This window comes from Lipotes vexillifer, unplaced genomic scaffold (genome assembly GCF_000442215.2).
Source record: "Lipotes vexillifer unplaced genomic scaffold, Lipotes_vexillifer_v1.1 scaffold104, whole genome shotgun sequence".
NCBI classification, from domain to species: domain Eukaryota; kingdom Metazoa; phylum Chordata; class Mammalia; order Artiodactyla; family Lipotidae; genus Lipotes; species Lipotes vexillifer.
This window is the reverse complement of record NW_006789458.1, coordinates 1259878-1271182: the sequence shown is the minus strand read 5'-3', so window position 1 is coordinate 1271182 and position 11305 is coordinate 1259878.

Genomic DNA, 11305 nt, shown 5'->3' with positions numbered 1-11305 from the left:
TTCCTGCTGTTCTTGCTGCTGCTTATTCTACTTAGCCACACTAGTTTCCTTGTCATTCCTTGAACACTCCAGATACACACCCACCTGTAGGCCTTTGCATGTGCTGTTCCTTCTTCCTAGAATGTTCTTCCACTAGATATCCACATGACCTGCTCCACTTCTCTCAGGCCTTTGCTAAAAAGGTTCCCTCTCAGTGAGGCATTCTCTAACCATTAAATTGTAATTCCTCTGCCTACCCTGGGTCACCCAATTTTCCTTTCTCTGACTATTTTTCTCTCCATGTTACCTTCCATAATTTGGAATATTATGTATTTTAGTAATCTATTTGTTCATTGACCCTCTCCCTTCCCACTATAATGAGAGCTCTACAGGGGCAGAGAGTTTTGTCTGTGTAAGCAGCTCTGCAGGAAATTGCCCTCAGCAGGAGATCTCTTTTTTCTTGCCACTTTAGCAAAGCTATATTGTAACTAATCTTAAGCCAGGCACCGCCATGCTCTACTCATGTCCAGCCTAAGCACACCTTTCAGATCCTTTGATCACACAATATGTTGCTTAACCTGTTGGTTTTTTCCATAGATCAAAGAAGTAAAAATGAAGAATAAATAACTAACAGATGACCAGATCACTCCCCTACCTTCCCCTTCAGTAATCTTGCGAACAAACTGTGTGAATGAGGTAGCATTTATAGAAAGATCACAAGTCAACAAGCTTCCACACAGTAGGAGATGGCTACAAGTATGACTCCCTATGTCTGTCTATTAACTGAGATTACTTTCCCTTTTCCCTTTAAAAACTTTCATGGCCAAGCAGAATCTTCAGAGTTGGTTTTGGGGGTCTGCCTCCTCCCCATATTGCCAGCTTTTCTGATTAAAAGCAACTTTCCATTCTACCAACACTTGCCTCTTGGACATTGATTTTCAAGCAGCAAGCAGCCAAACCTGAGTTCGGTAGCATCTGTATTCTATAACACTACCTGGCACAGAGTAGATTCTCAGTAAATTCTGGTTGAATAAATGAATATTGAAATTATCTACTAGGGACTTCGCTGGTGGCACAGTGGTTAGGACTCCCCACTCCCAATGCAAACTCCCAGGTTTGATCGCTGGTTAGGGAACTAGATCCAACATGCATGCCACAACTAAGAGTTCATATGCCACAACTAAGGAGCCCATGTGCCGCAACTAAGGAGCCCACGAGCCACAACTAGTGAGCCTGCCTGGCACAACCAAAGAAATAAATAAATATTTTTTAAAAAGAAATTATCTACAAGCCTGTATCTGAAAGTAGACACTGATATTTTTAGAACTTTGGGTAATAAAGATATTTCCAAAGTTACTTGACTGTCAAAGAATGAAAAGGTTGTCAGCATGAGTATTATTTGAATAATCTAGGACATCAGATGCAAAAAGAATAGATGTAGGTTTTTATTCCCTACTGTGAAGGAAAAACGATTTTTAAACAGCCTTTATTTTTCCTTTGCAAAAACCTATGTAGTGCATTTACACAAAATGACACCTCTAAAAAATAATATAGTTGGTCCCAAAATACACATTTTAGAGAAACTGGCATAGGTATTTGGCAGAACTCTCTCTTAAGGGATTGAAATATTAAAATAAACAGGAAATCTCTATCTTAATCTGTATAAATTATAAGTTTTACTATAAGAGTCCTGAATTATAACAATTAGCAAACACTTAGTATGTTTCAGGTTTGTTGTATATTTTACCTGCTTGACTTGTTTAACACTCATAACAATACTATGAGGTTGGTAAATTTATTATCCCCATTTTACAGATGAGACAAGTGAACTACAAAGTGATCTGAATTCAAGGTAGTTTAGCTATAGACTCTGTGCTTTTAATCATTACCTTTCAATGGCTACTATATGTACTTATCCATAGAGAAATAGAGAGATATCAGGTTAACATTTTCAAAGTTATCAATTTACTGATCCCCTTCAGAATTATTTTAGTTTCATTTTTGAGATGATTTGCAAAGAAGAAAGTAAAGGAACTTTTATTTAGAATGTACTGTGTTTTGGGAATTCCCTGGTGGCACAGTGGTTAAGAATCTGCCTCCCAATGCAGGGGACATAGGTTCGAGGTCCAGGAACAAGTGTGCCACAATTACAGAGCCTGTGCTCTAGAGCCTGCAAGCCATAACTACTGAGCCCACATGCTACAACTACCGAAGCCCACATGTCTAGAGCCCATGCTCCGCAACATGAGAAGCCACTGCAATGAGAAGCTCTCGCACCGCAACAAAGAGTAGCCCCTGCTCACCACAACTAGAGAAAGCCTGTGTGCAGCAACAAAGACCCAATGCAGCCATAAATAAATAAATATTTTTTTTAAAAGTCCTGTGTTTTGCATGTTGTACCTTATTTAATCCTCAGAATAGCTCTGAAAGGTAACTATTATTGTCCCATTTACAAAAGAGAAAACTGAAGCACAGAGAAGTAAATAAGCTTATCATAAATACTATATGATGTGACTCAAATGTGATTCAAATCTAGGTCTGCCTTACTCCAAAAGTGTATATTCTTCACAATGACACATAGCTACATGAACTGGCATTACCCAGTGAACAGTGGAAATGAAGGAGAGGAGGTGCAGTAAACAGTTTCAGCTGGGAGCAGGCTATAATGGGGCTGTGGAATCAGGAAGACTGTAGACACAATTCCAACTGGAAATTTCTGGATCCACAGATCTTTTTTTCTGACCTTGGCCCTCAGAGCTATTATACATTCCCAGGTGAGTGCTAAGTAAATGCGTGGGACAGGGCCTCTGATCCCAACCAGGCTGACTCTTCCTTCTTATATGAGATCTTTAATAAATCATACATCTTGGGACCCAGTGGCTCAGACTGAGGAAGCTCCTCTCCCTGCTATTGGAGCAGCAATCAAATCTCTTAATGATTCTCAGTGTTACCATAACTTTTTCATGGCCCAGGATTATTCACTTGTCTCAACACTTCAACTTTTTGGTTTGGGGAAAAAAAATACAAAAAGCAAAAAGGTCAAGAGAAAGCCATCCACTTTCCTGGTGAGCTTGGGATCAGTCATACCATAGGCATGAAATGGTTCTTGCTTTTTTGACTTTAGTGGGAAGGTGTGGCTTGTAACAGGATATCAAAATAATAGTTCCAAGGTAAGCTGATGGAGGATATTTATTCTAGATATTTATTCTAGATAGCTAGAAGGGATCCTTCTATTGAAAAACTCAGTAAAATGTAACCTGGAGCAGTGAAACAGACATCAATACATCAATGAAATGAGAAAAACAGTAACATTGGTTAATGAGGTGACATTCAAGACGGAAAGGCTCAGCTTGAACAAAGGAGTCACACTGATTATAAGGCAAAGAGTGGTCCTTGTGTGGTGAGAGTCAAATTTTACATGAAGCAGCTGCTCTCAGAATGAAAGAGTAATGAATTTTTGTCTACTTATTGAGCACTTAGCCAGCTGTTCTATTTTCAGAACCAAAAGAGAGATAAGTGCTTTAATTTCAGCATTTAAAATCTAAAAAACATTTTTACCAGACATCTGTGGCCAATTTTTCCATTGTCCTTTTATGTGTGTGTGTGTGTGTGTGTGTGTGTGTGTGTGTGTGTGTGTGTGTATCTATATGTGTGTAGATGTCTTCTGTTATTCCTTATATACTACCTTACTTGGTAAAGAGTTTAAACTCTGGACATATATTACTTGGATTAAAATCTAGACTACACAGTATTAGCTGTTTGTTAGCTGACTTTGGAAAAATTTCTTAGTTTCTTTATTTTTCAATTTTCAACACTGAAAACTGGGACAAATAATAGATCTAACCAAACTGCTTTGTAGAATTGTGAAGATTAAATTAATGTAATGTAAAGCAAATACAGTGTCTTAATATTGGTTAAGTGAAAAAAAGCCCACAATACTTAATTGTATAGAGTGATCTATTGTTTGCCAAGAGGTTTCACTTTTTTGTTTTTTTTTTTTTTTTTTTTTTTTGGCTGCACCCTGCAGCTTTTGGGATCTTAGTTTCCTGACCAGGGATTGAATCCTTGCTCCATGCAGTGGAAGCGTGGAGTCCTAACCACTGGACAGCCAGGGAGTTTCCCTCATTAGGTCTTCAGTTACCTGGTGTGGGACTTCCCTGGTGGACCAGCAGTTAAGACTCTGCCCTTCCACTGCAGGGGGCACAGGTTCAATCCCTGGTCAGGGAACTAAGATCCCACGTGCCACGTGGCACGGCCAAAAAAAATAAAAATAAGTGAATAAATAATTATTCAGAAATAACTGAATTGGTTAAATAAAAATTGTGCCTATGCATATTATTACCCATTTCTGGAAACTTACTGGGACTTAGAATATTTGGTTACCTAAGGGAAGGAAATTGAAATTTACTGAGCAGAAGTCTTTTGGTTGTAAATGACAGAAACTCAACTCACATTAGCTCTTAATAATGAAGTTATCCCCTCTGTTATGGGTTGAATTTGGTCTCCCCCCAACCCCCCCCAAATGATATGTTGAAGCTCTAACTCCCCATACTTCAGAATGTGACCTTATTTGGAGATAAAAGTATTATAGACGTAATTACTTTAAAATAAGATCATTAGGGTATGCCCTAACCTAATGTGACTGTTGTCCTTATGAAAAGGGGAATTTGGACACATGAACAGAGGGAAAACGATGTGAAGAGACACGGGGAGGAAATGGCCATCTACAAGGCAAGCAGAGAGATCTGGAACAGGTTCTTCTCTCCTAGTCCTCAGAAGGAACCAATGTGCTGACACCTTGATTTTGGATTTCTATCCTCCAGAAATGTGAAACAATAATTTTTTATTGTTTAAGCCACTTGATTTATGGTACTTTGTTAAAGCAGCCTTACCAAAATAAGCACCTTCTTGTACCTCAGTAGTTCAGGAGTAGCTTAAGGATTTAGATATGGGGGGATCTAAGGAATATAATGATATCATTAAGATTTTATATAATTCTTCATCTCTTTTTCCTCTGTGCTGCTTTTACTATATTTCATCAATTCTAAAGTGCACATTTTCCCTCTCATTTTCACAGCTCTGAAGTCAGCATGCAACTTACATTTTCTTTTTACATTTCTTCATTCTTAGTGGAACATAAAATAATGGTCTGTCATAATTAATAGCATTTTAGGAAATCTTAGTGTTTATGGGCAGGCTCTGCATCTGGGCAGTCTTGGAAGCTCAGAGCTTGATATCTAAGTCACTTAGCAACCCCCATGGAACAAGGGAGCCTTTTCCCAATTGTCTCAGCAAATGACCCAGAACAAATGTTCATTGGCTCTAATTGATCTGGCTTTGGTTATACTCAAGCTTAAAAATCAGAGTTGGGGAGGAAGGGGCAGGTAGACTCAGCACCATTGAATTCTCATGACCCAAGAGTAGTAAATTTGTGACTTCCCAAAGGTGTTTGTTCACAACCTCGGGAGTTCCCCAGGTGAAATTCAAAACTGACCCCCGTACATGGAGGGCAAGAAAACACCAAAGAGGCAGACCACTACAGATTGGTAGGAGGCAGATTTAATAAACAAGAGGATTTACATAGCAGGCTTGTCTTGGGTGGCCTCCACTTCTGCCTGCCAGAATATTAGTCTACTGAGAGGCCTTAACAGGGTTCAGTAACGTATGCAGTACAGATGGTCTCAGCAGCACATGACTGTCTCCAGGCTGTGTCCTTGAGACAGCAGTTAGTATGACAGTAGTAGGCTGAACATAGATTCCAGGGACGGGTGGGGGTAAGGAGCCTTAGATTGCCAGGGTCCAGCTCTCAGGTCAACCAGCAGTCACATTCTCTTGATGACCTCCTCCAATAAAAAATAAGTGTTGTTACCAAGAGGGGGGCTGAATGCTCTAGAAGGCCTGCATTACCACAAAGTACCTGCCTGTGCCAAGCACTGTCGCATTGCATATCCTTAATCACCCTACCCATTTCACTAATCAGGAAACTGAGGCCCAGAGAATGATAGACCTACTGGCAGTGCTGAATGTTACCAAATAGTTATAAAGTGCTTACAGTGTATAGGACATTCTCCTAAGGGCTACAAATAAAGGGATGCATACTGTCCTTGAGCCTAAGATACTTAAGAGACCAGCTTGCCCTGAAATAAAAGTGAACCACAACAGAAATAGAAACATTGTACTATGAAATAATTAAATCTGCCTTGGCAGAAAGGAGGGATCCAATATGGGATAGAAGCTGAGAAAGATTCTTTTCACACTCTTTTAAAAAACCTTTCTTGCACTTGTGACAAATTACATCAGAGCACCAGGAAGCAAAGATATTAAATATTGCAAAGAACCTGGTACATGGAAAGTATGAAATATTTATGGAATGAGTGATTGAAAGAGTGATGTGGGTATCACTTGAAAAAGCTAAATGTCATTAGGACTTGGTGTTGTTTCACAGGCTCTGAGTCTTTAGCTCCATGTACATTTTCAGAGTCGGTCATTGTATCCAGGAGTTCCATCTTGCTCATTTCCATCTGATTTCAAGGGGCCTTATAGCTCTGAAGTTTGCACTGTCTTTTCTGCTGAATTTTGAATAACTTCCTTCTGTTCTTTTTAGCTATTTCATTATGAATCATCTCCTCATATTAATAGAAACTTGTTTTCCAAAATCTGTTGCATTTAGTTTTCAAAAAAATTTTACCAGGTCATAATTATAGTTCACTACTGCTCTGCTTGGTTAGTTTTCAGAAATAAAATATGTAATGACTTTAGAAAACATATAGACTTTTGTAAAAGTTTGGGTCTCAGTTGGTAATAAGATGATAATCTATTTTCATTTCTAGTCTCCTGATTTGTGATGATCACATTTTACAATGGCAAAGTAAGCTAGCTTGTTTCCACATCACTGCCCTCCAAGCATCCTTGCTCTTCCCTCCCCTACTTTCTGGAATCACTCTTTTCCATCTCTGAGGTGCTCAGTACCCAGTTGTACTTTCATGATATTCAGTGTCATTGATAGGACCCTTGCCCATTACCACGGCTGATAGTCTCAATTACCTTTCCAAAATTAAAATTTGAGTTCATTGACTCTCAGAGTTATTTAGGAGTTGGATTCCTTTTCTATACAAACCACCTCCAGCTGGTCTCTAGGCTGACCTGTTTCTGCTCACTGGAGATAAGATCATCAGCTACTGAGGCTCGTCTCAAGAAGTGTCTCAGTCATGGTGAACCTACCATATTCCATTGTGAGTCTGTCTCCGTTAAGCATGGACTTAGGTTTTCTGCATCAAAATTCCTGGAAGGCAGTGTTAAATTTGTAAATATTTTTGGCAAAAGCATACCTGGGTTTGTATAAGCCAGATATAATTACCCTAATCTCAAGCCATTTTATCTTTATAAACCTATCTTCAGTAGCTCTTCAAATGATATAATTACTTTTCTGGCATTTTGGATTTACAGGTTTATCTGTAACTGATAATAGTGAAACGCTGCTATATAGCTTCCTAGAAACTATCAGAACCACCTAGAGATCCCTTTTGGGTGGAAACTAGTGATATAAAGCACCTTATGTTTGAAAAGGGCACTCGCTCTACTCATCAAAAATTCTCAGATTGAGTGACATTTTGATATTGAACGTGCATGGAACACAGATCATCTATTGCTTCTGTCTTACTCTACTCATCAGAGCTCCTCTAAGGATCTGAATGTAGCAGTCAGAATCCTGGTGGACCACAAGCACACCTTTTCTTTCACTGTTTCTTTGTAAAGGTCTGGATCCTTAAGATCAGCAAGCATAAGATTGCTCCTGGCAATTTCTCTGTCATCCTTAGGTGGCATTTCTTAGACCAGATGGCATGTCCTTCCTCAGATTACCTGTTCATCACAAGTCAAGATGCCCTCATGCCTCCTAAATCAATGCATATTTTCTAACTATATTGGAAATATATATTTTTGTAGTAACCTTAGGAAAATACAGAAATGTGTGGCAAAGAAAAATCCTCAGTAATACTGTAGTACTACTATTTAGAGATAACTGCTGTTAACATTTGATGTATTTTCTGGCACTGTATATAAGTGTATTCTATAATTTTATATGTTTCTCAGATATCATTATTTCATGAGCATGTTCCTGTACAGTAAAAATTCTTTGAACACATCATATTATATATTCCTTCATTATGAATGTATCAATGACTTACCTCTTTACCTATTGCTGGATGCTTAGATGTTATCTTTTATTGTAAATAGTGGACATATTTATAACTTTATTCTCTTATCCAGTGATCTACTTAAGATAAATTCCTTGAAGAAGAATTGCAGAATTAAAGGGTTTGATTTTCTTTATCTTTAATGTTCTTCATATATACTGCTAGGTCGCCCTTCAGGAAAGCATTAGCAATTTAAACTACCAGCTCTTTATGAATACCTCTTTCAGTATTCCCCCAATAACGTAGAATATTTTCATAAAAATTTTTTTGACTATATGACAGATGAACGATGTTATCACACTTTTCTTTTACATTTTATTTCTTTGGGTACTAAAAAGTTGAACATTTTTTCTCATATGTTTTTTCCTTATTTGCGTTTATTTTGTATGTTCACTCTTTATGTCCTTTGCCTATTTTTTCTATAAGGTTGTTAAAGTTTTCTTTTTTGTTATTGGACCTCAGCTGAAAAGAGTTGAGCTAATGATACTTCTCTTTTCATGTACATTACCAGCCTTACTCCCTTTTATCTTGACTCACTGATTCCCATTTTATTCCCCCTCCCTCCTACTAGGAAACACATAGGCAAGTTTCCTAGTATATTCAATGAATATCCTTTCATTTATGTAAGTTGTTATAAAATGTGTACTATTGTAAGCATGTATTTTCATAAATCAAATGGTATTACATATTACATTTAATTCTGTTGCTTAGTTTTACTTAGTACAATTTAAAAAATCCATCTGTATTGCTCTGTGTATATCTTGTACTTTATTTCTTATTGCTGCAAACTATTCCATGGTGGGTACTTTCACCATATTTTCCCCAGGTACTTCTCCAATGAGGGTCACTGTGATGTCTCCCAGATTTCATCTCCACTGTGCCACTGTAAACAATGCCACAATAAACATACCTCTGCATACTATACTGCTTTCAAGCTTGTGAGAATTTGGGGAGAATATATATAGAGATATAGACACACACACACATACACAAACATACACAACACACACACACAGGAGTAGAATTGCTAGGTCATAGCAAATTTGACTAACCTGCCAATTGCTTTTCAGATGGTATTTCCAGTATGAATTCCCACCAGCAGTGCATGAGAGTTCTGAAATCCCTACATTCTTTCTACACTTACATCCACTCTAACAAGTAAGAGTAATAAATTATTGTTTTAATTTGCATTTCTCTGACTGCTAATGAATTTGAACATTGCTTTTTAGGTTTTCTCTTGTGTATATTGATAGCCTTCACCCATTTTTCTATGTGTTTTCTGTTTTTTTCTGATAGATTTCCAAATCTCTTGTATACTTTGCTCTATTTGTAGGCCATGTTTGAAGTTTATTTTACTTTTAATTTTGTTTATGATATTTTATACATTTCTAAGTTTTTAATTTATTAGGTAGTTAATGCTAATATTTTTATATGATTTCATCCAGTGCATTTATTTATGATATTTGGCAAAATAGTTTTTTTCTTTGTTTTCTTCTGTACTTTCAATCTATCTGCTTTGTTGCTTTCCTAAAATAGTTCTCTGTAGAATGTCAGTTATTCTAAAAGTGTGTTGTCACTTTTGATCCACTAGAGGCCAACACTTACTTGAAAGAAATTGATGTCCCTTCCTAAAATTCATATTCTTTCCTCTCTGAAAGGAAGCAAACTGGCAGAAAATAAGTAATTTCATTTAAATTAAATGACTGGAAATTATATAGAAGAGTCTGGACAAAATGAAAGGATGATTTTTAAAGACAACAAATTATAATAAAAGGATTCAGGGCTTCCCTGGTGGAGCAGTGGTTAAGAATCCGCCTGCCAAGGGCTTCCCTGGTGGTGCGGTGGTTGGGAGTCCGCCTGCCGATGCAGGGGACACGGGTTCGTGCCCCCGTCCAGGAGGATCCCACATGCTGCTGAGTGGCTGGGCCCGTGAGCCATGGCCGCTGAGCCTGTGCGTCTGGAGCCTGTGCTCCACAACAGAAGAGGCCACAACAGTGAGAGGCCCGCATGCTACAAAAAAAAAGAAAAAAAATCCGCCTGCCAATGCAGGCGACACGGGTTTGAGCCCTGGTCCAGGAAGATCCCACATGCCACAGAGCAACTAAGCCCGTGTACCACAACGACTGAGCCTGCACTCTAGAGCCCATGAGCCACAACTGCTGAAGCCCACATGCCTAAATCCCATGCTCTGCAATGAGAGAAGCCACCACAATGAGAAGCCCGTGCACCACAAAGAAGAGTAGCCCTCACTTGCTGCAACTAGAGAAAGCCGGTGCACAACAAAGAAGACCCAACACAGCCAAAAATAAATAAATTTAAAAATAAAGGATTCAAAGTTGTTTTTTACTGAAAAAATGAAAGCAAAAAGTACAAATAGTTTATTTTTTTTAATTGACAGAAGAAAGTTTTGGTTTTAAAATAAAAATAAAAATGGTCTAGCTTCTACTCAAAATCTACATTAAGCATTAGTAAGTAAGAGGTGGGGTAAAAGCAACTTCAATGACTTTTTCTCCCTTTTCTCTGAAAGGCCAGGAGATGGGGCTAACCTGCCTCCCATATTGTGTAGGGCTCCTACACAGATGACTGAGTAGAAAACAGTTCACACACACACACACACACACACACACACACACACACACACACACACACACCAGTTTTAATTTAAATGAGATGATCTGTAAGAAAGGACCATACTGAAGGACCATGCTGGCCCTGAAGCAGTCATTGAAATGTACCTCCTCTCTGAGTCCCATTAGCATTCTTAAAATTATGTTTATCACACAAAAGCAGACAAATCCACAAAGGGTATGAAGGAAGAAGAGAAAGAGCTAAAGGAAGGAAGGAAGGGAAGGAAGGAAGGAAAGCGTGGGAGGGAGGGTCAACTAGCAAGACTGCAGTTCTAACCTATGAAAACACAAAAGGACAGCTAAAAACTGTTCTTTACATATAGATAACTGCTTGCATTTGGACCTGGAACCAACAATCAAGATCAAATGATAATTTAACTGAGCAGGACCCTATGAGGGCTTCCTGGGACAGACCCCTCTCCCATATCCTCTGCTTTAGCTCCTCTCTGAAGTACCTAGATAACAGTATCTGATACACACTTCCTGACTTGTTTTATAGATGCT